The 21,512-nt window shown below is 46.1% G+C and overlaps 1 protein-coding gene across 1 annotated transcript in view; it reads right to left on the reverse strand.

The window, feature by feature from the left end:
• Positions 1-21,512, reverse strand: part of LOC135214505 (zinc finger protein 239-like) — a 427,341-nt gene that overhangs the window by 66,983 nt on the left and 338,846 nt on the right. The window lies entirely within an intron of this gene.

Genomic DNA, 21,512 nt, shown 5'->3' on the forward strand with positions numbered 1-21,512 from the left:
AGGGTTAGTCCCGTTGATATGACAAAGGTGAAGGCTCTACCATGTAAGTTGGATAGGCCCCATTGGTACGATCCGAGATGAGGCTCTGTCGAGTAAGCGGGCTAGCCCCCATGACAAGATCCAGAAGAGTTCTCAGTGACAGGTCTCATCCTCACTGAAACTCTTGAGGCAAGCAGACTCATAGACAGTATTCATGAAGTCTTCTGCCCAATAAGGTAGGAATCAAGGTATTTAAGTTTATTATAGTACCTACAACAAAAGTTGTTTTTCCCTGTTTTTGAATTACTATTTATATTGAGTAACTATCGCTTACCCTCCTCCAAGGGTGCCAGTCATCTAAGTATATATCTGCCGGGTAAGTTGCCATGTGTAAAAATGAAATTGTTAAGATACAATAAAGTTTACACATACTTACCTGGCAGATATACAGTGGTCCCCCCGTATTCGCGGGGATGCGTACCAGGTAAGTATGTGTAAAACTTTATGTATCTTAACAATTTCATTCTGGGCTCAGTTCGTGTCGCTGCGCGAAATATCCTTTAATCCATTATTTCTAAGGTAAAGTACTAACACATACCAGAGAATAAATAAAAATAAAGAAAAGGTCAGTACAACTGACTCGCTCACCCTCCAAGAGGGTGTCGGTATGAAACACTATGGCGAGTGAGACCACTACCACGAACCGCTTGCCAATAGAAATCTCCCACTACAAAATCCCCACAAGAGGGAGCCGACCCACAGAGTGGGCAGCAAACTACTACTACTCCATCCATGCTGCGACTGCTGCGCCTCTGGTGGCCATCCTTTCAGTTAGCGCACAGCGTATACACGTGCCCTTTTTTGCTCGTGTTTTTGTGCCCATTTACTGGATTTATCATCATGGGAGGCGTACAGCCATTGCAGCAGCTAAGTTAAGTAATCAGTGTTTATTTGCTATTGGTTTTTTTCGGCCTGAGTCAGTATTTGCCGTTTTTTAGGTATAAATACGAGCTCTAGGTCGGAAGCATGGCAGCATGGTTCTGCCTCGTGGCGGGTTCGTCTTGGTCTTCCATACCCAGAACCTTCCCTTACTTATACGCTCTGTTATTAGTTATCCTATTTATTTAAGGGTACAGCCTACGTGGTTTATGTCATGCATGCATGTCTTTTCACCTTGCGTAGGCATCTTCCATCCAGACCCTAGCCACAGCTCTTAGTATCGGCCCGGCTAGCTTTGAGTGGTAGACTTTCTTTCGGGGTTAGTCGTACACTCCTGGATTTTTTCTCCTAACTATCTTATTTTCTTTTCTTTACATTTAGTGATTTTGTTTATTATATATATTATGTTTATGTTAGTGTTCGGCGTTCTGGCTTCTCCTAGCCTAGGTTATGTCCTATTGGTCACATGTGCTTCCGCTCTTCAGTTCGGTTGCTTCTCTATAGCATCTCTTCTGATCAGTCGGTTGTGTATCCTAGGCTTTATTGTTTCATTGTATCTCTTGTTATCGCTCCGTGGTCACTACGTGATCACGGAGCAGCCAGACGCCTATCCAGTCATCTTTCCCTCCTCCCGCTCTTCCATAGGGCCGGGGGGAGGGTTGGTTCTGCCCACGCTCGCTCACATACCCGGGCCTGCCTCCCTCTCCCCCATAGGCGGAGGGAGTAGGGGGACGGTACAGACCCAGACTGGACTGACCTCTCCAGCTTCTCGGTACGCTCGGATGGCTGGGGGGGGGGGGGTGGGGGGGGGGGGGGGACTGGCCTTTCTCGTCGTTACTCCGTCGCTCCGTTGCTAGCTCGAGTCTGTTTGCCCTCTCGCTCTTTCCCACCTTACTGGGGCTCTTTATCTACCGGAGCTCCGGCATCCACGTGGAAAGGTGCTAGTTCACCCTGACGGGCGGACTGCGGCATACAGTTGGTCTCTACTAACCACTCCGTCGCGCTGATATCGCGTCACGCTCCGCCACGCACCGGACTTAGTCCGGTACGTCCCATGTTTTTAGGTTTAAGTTAGTTTTTAATTTAAACTATATTAAGTTTAATTTAAGCTACATTAAACCTCCCCTCCATTGCATGCTCACACGGATCTCTCCGGGGTTATAGCCTTATTCAGGCGGTAAGGGAGGGGTTATGCCCGAAACTTTTTTCGCGCTCCGGCATGCAACGGAGTTCTTTTAACCTTTAGCCTGTAAGTGATATCTTTTAGGATGCTCATGTGTCTTTTCACTTACAGACCACCAACTGTGAGCATCCGGGATGCAATGCCATGCTCCAGGACCCTGTGGGCATGAAGTCTGCCGGTCCCATGCTCCATGCGCGACTCCGCACGGGAACCTCCAAGTCGGTGGGATCACGAGACCTGCACGATTTGCTATGATCTGGTGAGCCAGCTCTTAGACGGGGTAAGTATTTCCAACTCCGTTAGCCAATCCCTACAAGATTATAGTTCTTAAGTTTAATTTTAATCTTATCTTAAACTTAATTTTATATGGGATATCGCATCCTCTATAATTTTAAGTTAACCTTGTACTTAAGTTTAATTTTAAGTTTAATCTTAAAAAAACTAACAAGTACCCTCTCTCCAGGCTCCGGCTGTAGAGACACCGCACTGGCAACCCTGCGGGCCTGGGTCGGCGGCTTTGGGAAGAACGCCGCCAAGGGTCAGCCTACATACTGGAGAAGAGGTTGGCGGTCCTGATCTTCCCCGGCGGCAAGTCAACGGGCTACGTCGACCCAGCAGAGGCGGGCCCGGACTATTGCGCTGATTCAGCAGCAGCTCGCCGCTTCGTTGACTGATCCAGGCCAGGACATCTCGTCGGAAGTCGCGATGCTGGACCTAAATATTGAAGCCGATGGTAGGTGTTGACGACCTGTTGGTCAAGGTGAGTACGTTGGACGCCCAAGGGCTTCCCTTAGGCGCCACTGGATCTCTACTCCTGCACAATCTCCAGCTCCTTCCAAGGCTTTACAGGAGCCGAGCTTTATACTTCTCCTGATGCTTCTGTTAGACCTAAGGTCAAAGGACAAGCGGTGGTAAAAACCTTGAGTAAGACGTCGTCGGCGTCTAAAAAGCGTCGCGGCGTAACATCTCGCAAGTCTCCGGCTACAAACCCCGGAGCAGAGAGGTCTAGAGCTTCTGGGTCCGGCTCCAAATCCTCAAGGAGTAGATCCTCCAAGGAGAGATCACACACTCCAGCGGAGTCAACCGTTCCTTCACTTCCTTTGGTCCCTGTTCAGAGCTACCCGTCCACCTCCGCAGCAGCTCCGGCTTTGGATCCCAATGCTGGCTGTTGCAACAAATGGGGGATCTGGTTGGGACTCTCAAGAACAGTATGGAACAGATGTTCTCCCGGTTGTCTGATAGGATCAACTCCCAGGACAACATTATCGCCGGACTAAGCCAAGCTCCGCTAGCTACTCCCCCCCACCTTCGGCACAGGGGTAGCTCAGTTGCCACCATATGACTCTCTGCTCCGTTCAGCATGAACAATCCCTGGAGAGTGGCGTCATACGCCCCCTTCCTTTGAAGCGGACTTATCTCATCCGGAATGTGGAACTCGAAGGATTGAGGACTTCGAGTTCTACCCGGAAGATCTCCAACCGCCGTTCATCGGCTACGCCAGGCTCACCGCCGCTGCCATGACGCGAGATGATAAGGTCCCTAAGAGACAGTCCCTCTATTCACGTGACCAGGCTCAAAGAGAATGGCTCAGGTGCTTAGAGGACATGGACTGTTCAAACATAAGATACAGCCGTTTAAGAGTCCATTTACAATCTTCACAATGGAAGAGGGTACTCTGCTTCCTTTCCTGACGAAGATTGCTACGGTCACTATCCCAGCGGCCAAAAGGGGGACTCGTTACCGCAGCTAAAGGAAGCGGACCCTACATCTCCTTTACTTCCCTCAACCGGAGATTTGTGGGAAGACCTGCCCAACACTTTTTCTGCGGGCAAACTCAAACCGGACTGTGCTATGGAGCAGTTTGGTGAGAAGCTGCTAGACTTCCAGATAGCCTTATTCAGGCAGAGTTTGATGCCAAGTCTAGGCTGGCCAGGTCTCTCAACACCATGGCCATGACTGAGGTGGCTACCATTGCTTATGGTTCCGAGCCACTGTTCAAGCTAATCACCAAGTCACTGACTCAAACGGTGCAGTCTGACTTGTTCGAGTTCGCCACAGCCAGAACAAAACTGTAGGAAACATGTCCTCCAAGAAGCAACTATTCGGCATGAACCGAATAAGTTGCTTCATCAAACATCTGGGGAGCAGACCTCTTCCCAGATGCAATGGTAAAGGCAGGTCCAGCAGAGGGCTACGAGGCTTAACCAAAGCCTTAAGGATCGTTGGGGTCTCACAGCAAAGAGACGCCAAGATCAAAGCTGTCAGGGGTAAGGTCTCAGAAGAAACCAGACGTTTTCCAGCCTTACCAAAAGAAACATCAACGGTTTGCCCAGCCTGTTTCGGCTGTTCCGTTGGTGCAGGCAGCCCAACCCTCTACCTCCAAGGCTCAATCACAGCCTATTTATGTGATTTCCCCCCAGCCTCAACCTTCCACCTCTTACGCTGTCTCCCCAGCCTTCAACCAAGTGTTCGAAGGCCAGGCCTTTCAGAAGTATGACCGCGGGTCGGGTAAGGGAGGCAGAGGTAAGCGATCCTTTCGTCAGAGAGGATCAGGAGGGTCCCTTAATAGAGGAAAGCACTTCAGGGGAGGCCGCGGAGGCTACCAACACCAATGAGGACTTCCAGGTAGGAGGGAGGCTGTTTCTCTTCCGCCACCGGTGGGGATTCAGCAAATGGGCACAAAGCATTGTGTCGAAAGGCCTGGGTTGGAGTTGGGTGGCGAATCCGCCCACACCCAGACCTTTCCGCCAACTTCCATCCAAAGAATTGACGGAGTATGCGGAGGACCTCCTTCAGAAAGGAGCAATAGCGAGAGTCAACAGATTAAAGTTTCAAGGGCGCTTGTTCAGCGTCCAAAGAAAGGCTCACAAAAAAGAAGGGTAATCTTAGACTTGTCCCGTTTAAACTTGGCCATTCGCTGCGACAAGTTCAAGATGCTCACCATCTCGCAGGTGCGGACCTTACTTCCCCGTGGGGCCGTCACCACCTCTATCGATCTTACAGACGCATACTATCATATCCCTATTGCAAGACACTTTCGCCCGTATCTGGGCTTCAAGATAGGAGAGCAGGCATTCTCCTTCAAGGTAGTTCCCTTCGGCCTCAACGTAGCACCAGGGTGTTCACGAAGTTGGCGGAAGTGGTCGTCCAACAACTAAGATCGCAAGGGATTATGGTAGTAGCGTATCTCGACGATTGGCTAATTTGGGCTCCAACAGTCGAGGAATGCCACAAAGCAACACTGGAAGTAATCCGGTTCCTGGAATATCTAGGCTTCAAGATAAACAGGACCAAATCAAGACTCACTCCGGAGTCAAAAACTTCCAGTGGCTGGGCATTCAATGGAATCTATCCTCCCATACTCTGTCGATTCCATTAGCCAAGAGGAAAGAAATAGCGAAGTCAGTAAAGCAATTTCTAGGACACAAACTTGCGTCAAGGAGAACCCAGGAAAGGATTCTGGGTTCACTCCAGTTTGCATCAGTGACAAACATCTTGATGAAAGCCAAACTGAAAGACTTAACCAGAATCTGGCGCTCACGAGCAAATGTCAGGTCCAGGGACAAATTATCCTCAGTCCTCAGATTCTACGGAATCGTCTACGCCCTTGGGCAAAAGTCAAGAACTTGTCAATATCAGTACCCCTTCAGTTTCCTCCTCCGGGGATTACCATCCACACAGACGCTTCGTAAGCGGTTGGGGAGGATATTCTCAGTTCAAGAAGGTTCAAGGAACCTGGTCACCCCAGTTCCGTCAGCTTCACATAAACGTACTGGAAGCAATGGCAGTGTTCTTGACTCTAAAAAGGTTACGTCCGCCAAAGTACTCTCACATAAAGCTAGTCTTAGACAGCGCAGTGGTAGTCCATTGTATAAACAGAGGAGGCTCCAAATCACGTCATCTAAATCATGTCATGGTAGCCATCTTCTCCCTGGCGGACAAGTTCAGTTGGCACCTCTCCTCCACCCATATAGCTGGAGTGAGAAACGTCATAGCAGATGCTCTATCCCGATCAGTTCCTCTGGAGTCGGAATGGTCACTGGACAACAGTTCGTTCCAATGGATTCTTCAGAGAGTTCCAGGTCTACAAGTGGATGTCTTCGCATCCCAAGGGAACCACAAACTCCCATGTTATGTGGCCCCCAACCTGGACCCTCTGGCCTATGCCACGGACGCCCTGGCCCTAGACTGGAACAAACTGGGAGAAGATTTATGTCTTCCCTCCAGTGAATCTTCTGTGGTGCTGCGAACAAACTCAGGACATTCAAGGGTCAAGTGGCTCTAGTAGCCCCAGACTGGCCGAAGAGCAATTGGTACCCCCTAATTCTGGAGCTGGGTCTTCGGTCCTCTTCGAATTTCCCAATCCCAGGCTCTCCCAGTTCAGTACAAACGAAGACTGTGTCGCTCCTCAGGAATTCTCAAAAAACCTAACTTTATGGATTTCATGAAGTTTGCAGCTAAAAGAGATGCGAATATTGATCTCAAAATATTCTCTTCTTGGAATCTGATAAAAGAGATTCAACTTTGAGACAGTATGATGCTGCAGTCAAAAAGTTAGCAACCTTCCTGAGAGAATCAGATCTCAGAATCATGACAATCAATTCAGCTATATCCTTTTCAGGTCTTTATTTGAAAAAAAGGCTTAGCAGCTAGCACTATTACGACAAACAAGTCAGCCTTGAAAAAGATTTTCAATTTGGTCAGCATAGACTTGACAGACTCCTACTTCTCGTCTATTCCCAAGGCTTGTGCTAGACTTAGACCTTCTATAAGGCCTACGTCAGTATCATGGTTCTTAAATGATGTTCTAAGCTGGCTTCAGAAACTGATAATGACACATGTTCATTTATAATGCTCTTAAGAAAAACTCTATTTTTATTAAGCTTGGCTTCAGGAGCTAGAATTTCAGAACTGTCGGCATTATCCAGGATCCGGATCATGTTGAATTTCTTCTTCCCACAGGGGAAGTGCTACTTTCTCCGGAACGTAGTTTTATAGCAAAGAATGAAGATCCTTTGATGAGGTGGGAACCATGGAAGGTTGTACCCCTTCCACAAGATATTTCTCTTTGCCCAGTATCGACCTTACGAGCCTCTCTTTGTCCAGGACCTCCTCCATCCTCATCGGGTCCTCTCTTTAAGAGAGAAAAAGGTGGTTACTTTATCTATTAAAGGCATCAGGCAGCAGATCCTGTACTTTATTAAGCAAGCAATCCTGACTCCTTCCCCAAAGCACATGATGTCAGGGCAGTAGCCACCTCAATTAACTATTTTCAGCATATGAATTTCGATGACTTGAAAAAAATATTACTGGATGGAAATCGCCGACAGTATTTAAGCGTCATTACTTAAAGTCCTTGGAAGCTCTGAATTTTCAGCAGTTGCGGCGGGTAACATAGTTTCCCCCCCACACTCTGCTTAATCTTTAGTAGAAGATCCAGTCCTCCTTTCTACACCTATCTCACCCAACAGTTCGTCTATACCTGCCATGTTCATCTACGTTTACCTTGAGTCTTAGCTGCTCTTATGATGGTATAGTGGGTGCCCTTATTTTTGCTAGGGTCACTCACAATTGATTGTATATAATGATCTCTTGGATGTGATCCCCTTATTTTTATGCTAGGGGACACATAGTATTTACAATGGTTACGGGTTTTGTATATTAAGTCATATACATTCCCTTTTATATTATTATTGAAGTTTGTTCTGTTCAAGTTATTGTTATAATTGCTTTGAGGTTCTTTGTACATAATATCTATACACAGATACTGATTTCAACATATATTCCATGTAAACCCTGTATATATGTTAAATTAAGTTAATTTTAAGAAATATTATTAGCATTAAGTTAAATTTAAGTAATATTTATCTATTTTTTGTATCAGTGGTGTATATGTATATTTATTAGCAATTATATTTCTTTATTTTATGTTATCTTTTATTTGAGACCCTTTTTTGTCTTTTTGTTTTTATTCTTTACAATCTTGTGCTATTTCTCTGGTACGATTTCGCGCAGCGACACGGACTGAGCCCAGAAAAGGATTTTGACGTAAGGAAAAATCTATTTCTGGGCGATTGGTTCGTGTCGCCAGCGAAATCCCGCCCTGCCCATCCCATCGCTCAAGATTGTCTGCTAACTTCAGGATGGCCACCAGAGGCGCAGCAGTCGGCAGCATGGGAGCTGGAGTGTAGTAGTAGTTGCTGCCCACTCTGTGGGTCGGCTCCCCTCTTGTGGGGATTTTGTAGTGGGAGATTTCTATTGGCAAGCGGTTCGTGGTAGTGGTCTCACTCGCCATAGTGTTCATACCGACACCCTCTTGGAGGGTGAGCGAGTCAGTTGTACTGACCTTTTCTTTATTTTATTTATTCTCTGGTAGGTGTTAGTACATTTACCTTAGAAATAATGGATTAAAAAAGGATATTTCGCTGGCGACACGAACCAATCGCCCAGAAATAGATTTTTCCTTCCTTACGTCAAAATCCCTTTTTATACATACTTACCTGACAGATATATACGATTAACATGGCCCACCCAGCCTCCCGCAGGAGACAGTGGTGGAAGAGAGGAAATCTGATTAGAAAACGGGAATGGTTCCTAGTCCTGCCACCCAGGGCAGTGCGGTAGATCACCTGACCTACCTGTAGCGTGTGCCGCGAAATTTGAATTTCTGTCGGGGACGACGGAGTCTATAGCTAAGTATATATCTGTCAGGTAAGTATGTTTAAAACTTTATTTTAGTTCGTATGGCGCTTTCATATATCACATTATACTGACGAAAGTTCAATATTTTGAATGATATGATTAAAGATGTAATTGTATTCTTGTTTTACCAATTAAATATAGAGTGAATAAGGCTGATCCACGCGATGACGATGGAGGTCTCCACTGTGGGTGTTTCCCCCTACCAGGCAGTTGCTGTTTTTCTATGCAGTTTTATCTCCTGAACAAGAATTTAGAGTAATATTTATTTGAACAACTGTAATTTACCTTTGAACTCTATCCTACATTCCCAATGGGAATTCAGGGTTTTGGGTGGGGTAAAACAATGGGGAGAATTATGCTGTTCAACTATATCCTACGGTAAAGGGGACCGATGGGAATGTGTGGGGTTTTGGGTGGGGTAAAACACTTGGGGGAAGGTTTTGCTGTGTTATTGTGTTATATCCCCTTATTTATGACATTTAAAACACAAAATACAAGCAAAAATAAGCAATAACAAAAAAACGATAGTGGAGCCGTTTCACAGCCAAAGTCCACCTACTAGGGGGAAACATCGTAGTGGATTCATCGTCATTGGGTGGATGAACCTTATTCACTCGATATTTAATTGGTTAAACAATACAATTACATCTTTAAGCATACCATTCAAAAGATTGAAGTTTCATCAACATAATGTGATACAGTAGTGCCTCAGGATACAAAATTAATCCGTTCCGAAGCGGCCTTTGTAACCTGATTTTTTCGTATCTTGAACTACGTATTACATGTAAATTGCCTAATTCGTTCCAAGCCCTACAAAAACACCACAGTAAATTTTATAATAAATCTAAATTGACCAATAAACAATGAAATACAACAATTTGGACCATTCAATACCTAACATAAACTACATATACTATATGTACCTGTAAATAAAGTGTATTAGTGTACATGGTACAAGAAATACTTTACATACATGTACGTACATATGTAGTAAAATGTGGAACCTTACCTTCCGAGTGAGGCGATCACCGAAAGTGGAGACAGGAGGAGAACAAATGGCAGAAAACATGAACACTTAACTTTACGAAACGCATTAAAAAATGGCAGAAAACATTAATACTAAACTTTACGAAACACATTAACAAATGGCAGAAAACATTAACACTTCTTGATTATCTCCATCTTCGTTTTCCATAGAAAGCATCCTCTTCTTTTTGTGAACTTCAGCAACATTCTTGGGACCCGTGGCTAATAACGTAAGTAATTAAGTTCACACACAACACGATAAAGTTACTTACAGTACAACGAAAGCGAATCACTAACACAAATTTACGTTAACAAACGAAATATATGTGAACGAACGAATTCCAGTGTTTACGTTAACACTGCCGCAAAAAATGGTCAAGGAACGCCTTTACATAGAGGCATAATACTGACCAATAGGAGAGCAGGATCTTACGGCGGTGACTAGCATCAGGAACCAATGGGAGAGCGGGAGGGTGGTGGCGAGTCTCCTCAGTTGGCGGAGCGCGAGTTTTAAAATTGTTCTCGGTGGTCCGGGCGAATCTCAGACTTTGCCCTTCCGCAACCTGAATTATTGTCGTATACAGAAGCAAAAAAATCTTTGTCTTTGCTTTTGTAACTTGGATTTTTCGTAAGTAGGGTCTTTCGTATGCGAGGTTCCACTGTAATGGCTCCATTTACCAAATTGATGACGCATAATACTGTATATTGATATTCACCAGGCGGTATTGCATCCACCACTCAAAACCTGTTATTGTTACTCATACAAGGGTATCTGTCCATTAAGGGTTAAGAAAAAGGCTCCAGTGCTATTGTCTTCTGCCCCCCTCCCCGACATTTGATCCTTGATCCTCTGCATCTTACAACACCTCTTTCCTTGAATACTATCTGAAAAGGAGCGAGTTGATGATTCAGCAGCTTTATCATCCTCCTGCTCTTCTTCCGATTTTTAGTTTTACGTAGATAGGAGCAGCCTGACACCGATCACTTATGCCTACAATGGACCGAATCTTGGTGAATACCCCTTACATTACAGTCTGATTCTTGTTCTTGTTATTCAATTTCTTTTTGTACAGAATTATCATAAGTTAACCTGCACTGAACCTTCAGAATTAGCTGATATTTAATAATTACTAAACCATATATGTGTTGTGTACTGTGTAGTGTAGGCTAGGCTACCATATATGTATAGATGGTTCTGATTATCCTAATGCAGGCTAGGCTATATTTAGGATATGATTTTTCCAACAAACAATGGGTTTTTGGAACCTAACCCCATCATAAGTAGGGCAATACCTGTATTCATCCACCCATTGCTGAATAACCATGGTTCCATGCAACGTAAAAACACCATACAAACAAACAAACTGTATTCATCCAAAATTATTTCCAGGTTTACGACGCATGTTCGGGGTTATGATGGAAGAAATATGGCTCCAAAATGGTGGAATAATCAATTTGATCATACACGATATAGAAACCATTGGTCCTTTACATTAGGAATTGCTTAAGGCAAAGCCTGGAAATGGCTGCTGAATTTTCAAAGAAGGTGGTTAGGCAAAATACCTGTCCAATAGTTGGGAGTCCCGTCTCAACTGGACGTCAACATTCCAATTTGCTTTTGGCCATCGTCTGGTGAAAACATGTTGCTATGCTCTCCGCTAGATTGTTGTTGAGCTTGTACTTATACATTCCCAGTAGGATCTTTCTGTTTTTGGTGAATTGAATGTTTGTTTATCTGATATATAATGTAGTTTCACACCTTTTCCCAGCATGTTTGTCTGGAAGTTGGCGGGAAAAAGTACAGAAACTTCCACTCATTTGTTGACCTTGATCTTCACACCCTTTGCACCCATTGGCAGGGGCATGAGTGTACTAGAACATCTGCTTGTACTGAGTGCTGTTCCTTGTCGCCTGAGCTGTGGGTGAAGTTTGAAGGGAGGAAACGGTACAAGAGGAAGGCTACTAGGTTCGTTTTAGGGTAAACACGCCCCCTGACTAACACCCTTGGTTGCGACCCTTCATCCTTGTTTACCCCTTCAGGAAGCTTCCCCTTCTTGCTGTTTTCTCCTTCAGTGAAAACTCCTTCATCTTCTTTACCTGAATTCGTCGTGGAAGGCCAGGGGACGGGCTGCCAGGATACCCCTCTCTTGGGGCCTTCTCCCTCTCAGTTGAGGGGGAAAAATATCTCCCGTTAGCAAGTGACTCCACCCCTCAAATTCAACTCTTGCTTCTACAGGTTTGGTGGACACTCAAGAAATCTCCAGCAGGCATGGCTGTCACTTGGATTGACTGGCACTCTTTAAGAGTCCCCCGCCCCCCTCCCCTATCTCGCACAGCGACAACCGCTACTTCCGCAACAGTTACAACACATTTGCACGCGTGCCTCCGTGGTGTTCGTCTGTCACCCAACGAATGTGACTCCCCGTGGTGATGGGCACACATCCTCACTTGCTGGCACCTCAGTTGTCAGTGCTGCTGCCTCTTGGCTTCGTGGTGGTCTCTCCTCCTGTGCCTGAGCTCTCTGTGCTTCCATCACCAGTGACCCCTGACCTGACCACTCCGATGATTCCTCCTGCTTCAGTGGTTGTGGACACCTCAAATTTCATTCCTCCTATTGTGATTGCTACTGCACTGGGCCTGTTCTTGCTGCTTTCACTGCCTCAGCTGTCCCTTGGATGGGCGATCTGACCATCATCATGAAGAAGCTGACGAAGAAGCAGTCTCGTAAGGTGTTGTTGTTGTTTCCTCATCAACTTTATCTTTGTCATCATCATCTGCTGCTCCTTCCTCTTCTTCTTCTAAGGCTTCTCGGTTAAGAAGAAGGCGGCGGTCTATCCTCCCTTTAAGAAGTCCTGCTATGACACTTCTAAGGGTCTGCCTCCTTCCCAGAGGAAGAGTTGGGTCTCCCATCAGTTCTCCTAATCCTGTGGGATTTGGAACTTTCTGTCTAACCCCATGTCTAGCATTTTGGGAGCCTTAGGTGCACAGACTTTAGTTTTGCACTCCTGTCACCAGTTCTTGGAGTTTTACTCCAAAAACTGGTGCTGTGTCAGGAGCTCATTTGCAAGTCACTCCAAGTGAATGAACCTCGTGCATCCAGAATTGTTGCCGGAGAGAGATTTCATCATCCCGATTCAGGTACAGGGCAAGAAAGTGGCGAGTCATGCACGTGTCTCCTCCCTTCCTGTTGACACTAGTACCAGTGTTCTTACAGGTTCCAAATCTTGTGTTTGGTCCCCCGAGATTATGCAGCTGGAGAGAAAAAGGGGAGGTTGCCTGTCAAGTCTTCTTCTTGTGAGGTTTCAGCTCCAAAGAAGTGACGGTGCTTGACTCCACCCAACCCCAGTTACATTTGTGGAACAATCAGACTGGTTTGGTTAAGGTGAGCACTATGCTTGGAGTGAGGCGAGAACCTCTACTCTCCTCGAATGAGCGCTTCACCGTGGCAAAAGCACTCCCCTAGACTTGCGTTGCCATCATCCCCATGTATTGATGACTGCTTGTGACACGGCCTTCTGTTTGTTTGGTTAGCAGGAAGGTTGAGAGTGCCTGATCCTCCTCTCCTTTTCCCTTTACCTCCTGGGGTTTTACAGGGATCAACAAATCGGCCAGGAGAAACTGGAGAGTCTTCTCCCCATAGTTCAGCTGCAAGGGCCTACACTCCTGGCTCAGTCCTAGGATTGCACCAGTTGTACAACCAAGTTGTTAGGACAGATTGAAGTGGTCTGTCGAAGTTTTCTCTCCTGCCGGGAGAGTAGATCGGGAGAACCGCACCCTGGAAGGATTCAAGGGTCCTCTCCCCCAGGATGTGGACACCCCCAAAATACAGGACTTTTTCAGGGATTATCTTCTGATTCATTGGCACAATGATCTTGTGGAAGGGACCATGGCCTCTTCTCGCGTCTCAAATCCCTTTGGAGACCAAAAAAAGAACCCAAGGTTTTGATGGGGCTGCCATGACCCTCACTTGCCAAAGGAGTACTTAACCAGGTGAATAATCTTGCCACCGGGCAAGAGAATTTACTTAGGGCAAATCGTTCTGACAAGCTACTTCCCCCTCCTCCGCCTTCTCAGAAGCACTACTATATGCCTTAGGAGAGGTCTCTGCTGACAAAGCAGGTTGACCCAGACTTAGTACGACTAGGTCTGGACCTCTTGTTGCAGCGTCTTCCTTCAGAAGGTATTCTCTTTTGCAGTAAGAGGCAGTAAGCCTGAAGGTACCCATTCACAAAAGATACGTCTGTAGAGATATCTCGATGACGGGTTAGTCCTGGTGAATTGCTGCGAGCGGTTGTTTTAACGGGACAGGGATCAACTCCTCAAGTTTAGCCACACCCTTGGGATTGTGGTAAATTTCAAGTAGTCCGATTTCATCCCCAAGCAGAGGATAGTGTACTTGGGCATGCTGATAAACATGGTAAAAGCAAGTGTTTCTGTCTCAGAGTCTTTTATCAGCAGGTTCAGGGAGGTAGTGCAGTATTTCTTGTCTCAACGGGAGCAACCAGCACAGCAACGGCAAATCGCAGTCAGTCATCTGTAATCATGGGCGGCTTCACCTTTGTTCACTCTAGTAGAGAATGAATGAGTATTGGCCCCAATCTTAAGATCGTCATTCCTTTTTCATTGCCCCAGTGGAGGAAGTGATAGAGTATTTAGACTGGTGGTTGGATGCCTGGAATCTCGTAAAAGGAGTATCCTTGCATGCTCCCCCTCCCGGATACATCGACCAAGGGATGGGTCGCACATCTGGAGGAGTTGCTGACTTCAGGGATGTGGAACCGACTTGACAGACACCTCCACATCAAAATCCTGTAACGCAAAGCAACCTTCCTGGCTCTCCAAGAGTTTCGGTATCGAGTTATGGGGCATTCCATGTTGTTGTTGGTTGTTGTTGAGCAACAACACCAGGTCAGTGGCATGTGTCTACAAGCAGGGGTGTTTCATATCTCCCCTGCTTCACCTGTTGACAATGCAGGTGCACGAGTGTGCGGTAGCTCACTTGGTGGAGCTGTCAGACAGATACATTCCAGGCAAAGGAATGTATTGGCAGATGAGCTCAGCCACCAGAATCAGGTGATAGGGACAGAGTGATCCCTTCATCCAGACATCACATAGAGGTTTGTTTGACGCCTGCACAACAGAAAAACTTCAGGTCTTCTGTTCCGTCTTGCCAGGGAAAACCTTGACGTTTACACATTCCCTCCATTTTGTCTGCTTCACAAGGTGATTACCAGAGCATTGGTCACCGTGCCGACCTTCTAGATCTGCTCTCCGAGGCACCGAGAGAGATTCCTTCCTGGCACAACCTTCTGTGTCAGCCACACGTAGAGTAGTACCATCAGGCAGTGCAGTCCTTGCTTCTTCACAGCTGGAGGTTATCCACCATCTCTTGTGTGCAAGAGGCTTTTTGCCCAGCACAGCAATATACATGCTTGGATACCTCAGACAGTCTCTGCAGTAAGTATACTAATGAAAATCGCCAGGGCTTTGTAGTTGACATTGTAGATGGGTATCTCTCCTGTGGGAACTACTCTTTAGTAGGTCGCAGATTTCCTTGTCGTCCTTTGCTGAGAGAACCTTCTTTCTGTTTCAACAGTGAAAGGCTGTCGAGTTCCCCAAGGATTAGTTCATCGGCTGAAAGGGGTAGATATCTCCTCCTCTCTGGAGATTTTGCCCACCCAGTGATCTCATTCTGAGGAGCCAGACTCATGCACTGTACGAGCCCTTATGAGGGTCATCAGACAGGGATCTGACCCTTAAGACCGTGTTCCTGTTTGCCCTGTCAGGACAAAGTTGCCTTAGATGTAAAGTTGTGGATGTGAGAATGAATGTGGGAGTGAGTGTCCTGTCTTCTTCTCCGTCCCTTCATACCTTTCCTCTTCCTTCAGGCAGAGAGTGGATTAAGCCATAACATGCTGGAACTAACACCAGTGCAGGTAAGTTTAGATTATAGAAGCAACTGCCCCTTTCTCTAGCAAGGAGAGGAGGGAGAGGCTCCTGACAGTAATCAAACTGCTTATATTTGCCATTCTGTCTTTGACTCTCAGATTCATCCCAGCTTGTTTGTCATATGGGGTTACGTTTCCTCCCTCATTCAAGGGGTTACGTTTCCTCCCTCATTCAAGGGGTTACGTTTCCTCCCTCATTCAAGGGGTTACGTTTCCTCCCTCATTCAAGGGGTTACGTTTCCTCCCTCATTCAAGGGGTTACGTTTCCTCCCTCATTCAAAAAAAGCCAAGAAGTCTGATGTTTGATCATGCAGTCCCTGTACTCTGATCAATTCATCAGAGGCATGACTCTCTTCTTCGCCCTTTCGACTAGGAAGAAACTCCAGGTGTGCAAACTCCAGTCAGTTCTACAGACTCATTCAGATTCCTCCCTCCAAGTATGAGTCTTCCTAGTGTAAAGGACCCAGGGTTTGTGTATCGTGTAGGAACAAATGACAATTTTTTTTTTAAAGAAAATTGTATTTTCTCTAACTATACAAACCTGAGGCCCTTTACACATTAGGCCCACCTCATGCTACCCCTCAGTCTGATACCTGGGCCAAAAGCAATTTGAATGTTTACGTTCAGGTGGGCTGGACTCCTACCAACCAAATGGTAGTTTAACTACCTGGCCACCTTGTTTAAATGTCAAGCAGCCATTTTCCACCTTCGGCATAAGTAATTCCTAATGTAAAGGACTGGTTGTTTGTATAGTTAGTAAAAATACACTTTACTTTAAAAAAATTTTATTTTTCCTAATGAAAATAGCCTTTTATACATTTAACTTACCTGTCAGATATATACTTCGCTATTTGACTCCGTCGTCCGACAGAAATTCGAATTTCGCGCACACGCTACCTGTAGGTCAGGTGATCTACTTACCTGCCGCTGGGTGGCAGGACTAGGAACCATTCCCATGTTCTATCATATTTTTTCTGTCGGCCATACTGGCAACATCGTTGTGGGTATCTCCGGCTGGATTCGTATTTTGCATCGCAATTGATCTTCGTTTGGACTTCTCGGTGACGTATTTGCATTGATTGTACTGGCATACGCGATTGTGGACCGTTTTTGGAATTGGATTTGGATTGTTCAACATGATGTCTGATTCTGGAAGTGTGGTGAGAATGTGTGTGAATGTGGGTTGTAAAGTTAGGATGCCGAAGGCATCGCTTGATCCTCATACTATTTGCAAGAAATGCAGGATGTATGAAGTTTCTTTTGTAATACTTGTAATGAATGCAAGGATTTGAGTGCGGAAGAATGGAAATCTCTAACTTCATACCTGAAGAAGTTAGAAAGAGACAGGGTGAGGAGGTCTTCTTCCAAACCTTTGTCTAGTTCTGTATCTAGCGGGGTTATCAGTAATATTATACCCTCTTCTCCTTTTACTGCCCCATCTAATGTACCTGCTCCTTTATTAGAACCCACAGATTCGGCATTTGAGATTGCGAATCTTAAAGCCGCCCTTCGGAAAATGGAAACCAAAATGGCGGCCATTGAAGGTAAGCAGTGTGATTATAGTGCTGTGGATAGTGATTTAAGTGTCCCCAGTGCAGTGGAGGGGGCGTTTGATTGTCTCCACAACGCTCCCAGGCCTAGACCTCTTTCAAGCTCCCAAGCCCAGAGGAGAAGGAATGTCGAAAGCCGTAAGGATGTTGTGGAGGATCAAGTCAGACGTCCCTTCGGCATTTTCTGTATCGCCACAGAATGCCAGAGAACGCTACAGAAAAAGCGTTCTGCGTGAGTGTTTCTCCTCCTCGGAGAATTCTTCACCTAAAAGAGGTTGGAGATCGGCGGATCTTTCTCGCCCCCTGAAAAGACGTTTGGTTGAACCCAGGATTACTTCTAGTCCTGAGCGTTTTCAAGAGGAGGACCATTCAGTAATTAAACAACCGAGGGTAGACAATAATGAAGAGACTAAAAGAATCCTTTGCACTATGCAGGATTCCATCACTTCTCTTGTGGGAGTTCTGTCAAAAGACCCTCCCAGAAGGAAAGACAATTTCCTGCCTATAAGAAGTCTAGGCTATCGAGGGTTCAGACTCGCCATAGAAATTTGTCTTCCTCTGATTTGGAATCGGATTCATCAGCCTTGCATAGGCCGAGCAGGATCCGTTCCCCTGTCAAACGCAAGACGCCAACGAAACGGGTAGAGCCTTCCAGGCGCGAGACGCCAGACAAGAGCGTCAAGTTTTCTAGACGCGAAACGTCAGCCAGGCTTGAAGCGCCAGCCAGGCGCGAAGCGCTTTACAGACGCGAGTCGCCAGTCAGGCGCGTCGAGCATTCCAAGCGCGAGACGTCAACCAGACGCGAGACGCCAGTGTGCATCGAGGCGCCAAGAAGACGCGAGCTTCGAGATAGGTGCGTGACGCCAACCAGAAGCAGGACGCCTCCCAGGAGCGAGGCGCCAGGCAAGCGCCAGGACGCTACGAGGCGCGAGACGTCAACAAGAAGCGTGACGCCTCTCAGGAGAGAGTCGCCAGGCAAGCGCGAGGACGCTCCAAAGCGGGTGACGCCAGCCAGAAGCATGACGCCTCCCAGGAGCGAGGCGCTAGGCAAGCGCCAGGACGCTTCGAGGCGCGAGACGTCAACTAGAAGCGTGACGCCTCTCAGGAGAGAGGCGCGAGGCAAGCGCGAGGATGCTCCAAGGCGCGTGACGTCAACCAGAGGCGTGACACCTCCCAGGAGAGAGGCGCCAGGTAAACGCGAGGACGCTGCAAGTCGCAAGACGCCAGCCAGAAGCGTGACGCCTCCCAGATGCGAGGCTTCTTCTAGACGTGAGGCCTCTACTAGTTGTGGGGACAGTATTGTTCGTAGTCCTTCACCTACTAGAAACTTTTCTCCTAGAGCGGCTTCTCTTGATAGAGAATCGTTCAGGAAAGAGCGATCTCCTTCTAACCTTGAACTTGAAGAGATTTCTGAGGAAGAAGTTTCAACTAACGAGGGACTTTCCAATTATAAAGTTTTAGCCTCGTTACTTCTTGAGGAGTTTGCGGATTCTCTTAGTCCTGCAGCTCCTCCTTCGCCGAGATCTCTGTTTTTCGAGCACAAAAAACCCCGAAATCCTCTCGGCTTTCTTAAAGATGAAGCCGGCGATCTCAATGAAGAAAGCCCTCCAGTCTTTAGATTCGTGGCTTTTATCTAAAAAGGAAACTTTGAGAACTGTTTATTGCTCTCCTCCCTCCAAGCTGACGGGGAAAAGAGGCATTTGGTATAAGACAGAAGAGGCGATGGGATTGATGCTCCCCTCGTCTGCAGATTCAGATTTCTCGAGTCTTGTAGAGTCTGTGTGAGAAGGACAGTTCTCTCAATCAGCAAAGAGAGTATGTCGGAATTAGATCAGCACCTTAAGGGAATTTTTCACGTCTTAGAGGTGTTCAACTTCTTGGATTGGTCTCTTGGGGTGCTGGCTAAGAAGACGAGTGAGCCAGTTTTTCTTGATCCAGAAACTTTGCACAGTGTCCTATCTTCGCATGGGGATAAGGCTGTGCAAGATTGGTTCTGGTGAGTTGGCGGCTCTTTTTTGGATCTGGAATGTTAAAGAAAAGATTTCTCTTACATTTCCTTTCTGACGAAAGGAGTTTCTCCTTCTCAGAGGTCCGCTCTATTATTCGCACCTCTGTCAGACATCTGTTTTCCTTCATCTTTAGTAAGGATTTGCGAGATCCTTGTCGGAAAAGGCTACGCAGGACCTTCTTGTACAATCTACAAAGAAAAGTAGACCTGCAGTTACGACTCAGAAGAAGGTGGCTCGGACTCCAGTGGTGCCCTTTCGTGGAGCCCCTTCAACTCGATCAACTTCGAAGAGAAAACCCTTCGACAAGCGAGGGAGGTCTTCCTTCCGCTCTTTTAAAAAGAGCAAATAGCAGCCATGTCCTCCAAGCACAGGTAGGGGCCAGACTTCAATACTTTCTGGATGCCTGGTCCGTAAGAGAAGCAGATCCCTGGACTCTGTCTGTCCTACAGAAGGGGTACATCATTCCCTTCCTAGACAGACCTCCTTTGGCAACATCTCTGAAGGATTTGTCGACGAGTTACAAGGACCCTGGACTGAACGAGACTCTCCTTCAGACGGTGGTGTCGATGAGGGACAAGAATGCAATAGAGCTAGTGCAAGATCCTTTCTCCCCGGGGTTTTACAACCGCCTTTTCTTGGTTCCAAAGGCTTCGGGGGGATGGAGACCCGTCCTAGATGTAAGCGTCCTGAACAGGTACGTGGAGAAAAAAGGGATTTTGACGAAGGAAAAATCTATTTCTGGGTGATTGGCTCGTGTCGCCCTATGAAAGGATCCTTAATATCATTCTTTCTAGGTAAAATTAATCTAAAATTACCAGAGAAAAACAAAATTAAGAAAATGTCAGTAAAACTGACTCGCTCACTCCTAAAAAGAAGTGTCGGTATGGTAATAGGGGCGAGTGGGAACCACTACCACGAGACATTCACCAATTAGAACTTCCAATCAGAATCCCCATAAGAGAGAGCTGATACCAACGGGCGATGCAGCCGCTACTACTACTACTAGAGGACGCCACGGACAGCAGCGCCCCTAGCGGACATCCTTAATCTAAAAACATCTTGTCCTGCATGGGGGGGAAAACAACATAGGGTGGGTTTCATAGGGCGACACGAGCCAATCACCCAGAAATAGATTTTTCCTTCGTCAAAATCCCTTTTCTGGGCTCAGCTCGTGTCGGCCTATGAAAGAGTACCAGAGAAACAGACAAGATGGGAAAAAAGGACAAATGAAAAGCAGTTGCAAAATGATGGATATAATATAAGTAAATCAATTACAGCATACAAACTAAGTACTTAAACTAACTTATACTAAACAGTAATATAAAAGAATGTTAGTAATGTAAAGTACTTAAAATACAGTAACCACAGTAAAATACAATGATGCAGTGTAATATAAACAAAAGGGATTTACTTAGAAAATTATTTACAAAATATACAAACACATTGTGTCCTACCCTAGCATAAAAATAAGGGTAGGTACACTGAAGTACACCATCAGTACAAGTGTGGATGTCCCTAGCAAAAAAATAAGGGACAATCCACTATTATGATTCAGCGGCTAAGGCTAGGATATCCGAGTAGCATGGCGATAGGGTGAGGCATGTTGGATGAGGTAGGTAGAAATAGGAGACCTGGATCTGTACTACGACTACTATACAGTATCAGGAGAAACAATGTTTCCCGCTGCTACTGCTGAAAATTTTAAAGATTCCAAGGACTTTAGATAATGACGTTTAAAGACTGTCGGGGATTTCCATCCAGTATACTTTTTAAGATCCTCAAAGTTCATATGTTGAAAGTAATTAATAGAGGTGGCTACTCCCCTGATATCATGTGCTTTTGGGAATGAATCAGGATTGGCTTGTTTAATGAAGTAAAGGATTTGTTGTCTAATACCTTTTACTGACAAAGTACCACCTTTTTCTCTCATGAAGAGAGCACCTGAGGATCTTGAGGAAGTACGAGATAGAAAGGCTCTTAAAGTTGATACTGGGCAGAGAGAAGGATCTTGGGGAAGTGGGATAACTTTCCAAGGAGCCCACCTTGCAAGAGGATCCTCATTTTTGGCTAAAAAGCTACGATCCGGAGCAAGTAGAACTTCTCCTGATGGGAGGAATTCCACATGACCCACATCCCTGGATAGAGCCGACAGTTCTGAAATTCTAGCTCCTGAAGC

Source organism: Macrobrachium nipponense, chromosome 45, assembly GCF_015104395.2.
Source record: "Macrobrachium nipponense isolate FS-2020 chromosome 45, ASM1510439v2, whole genome shotgun sequence".
NCBI classification, from domain to species: domain Eukaryota; kingdom Metazoa; phylum Arthropoda; class Malacostraca; order Decapoda; family Palaemonidae; genus Macrobrachium; species Macrobrachium nipponense.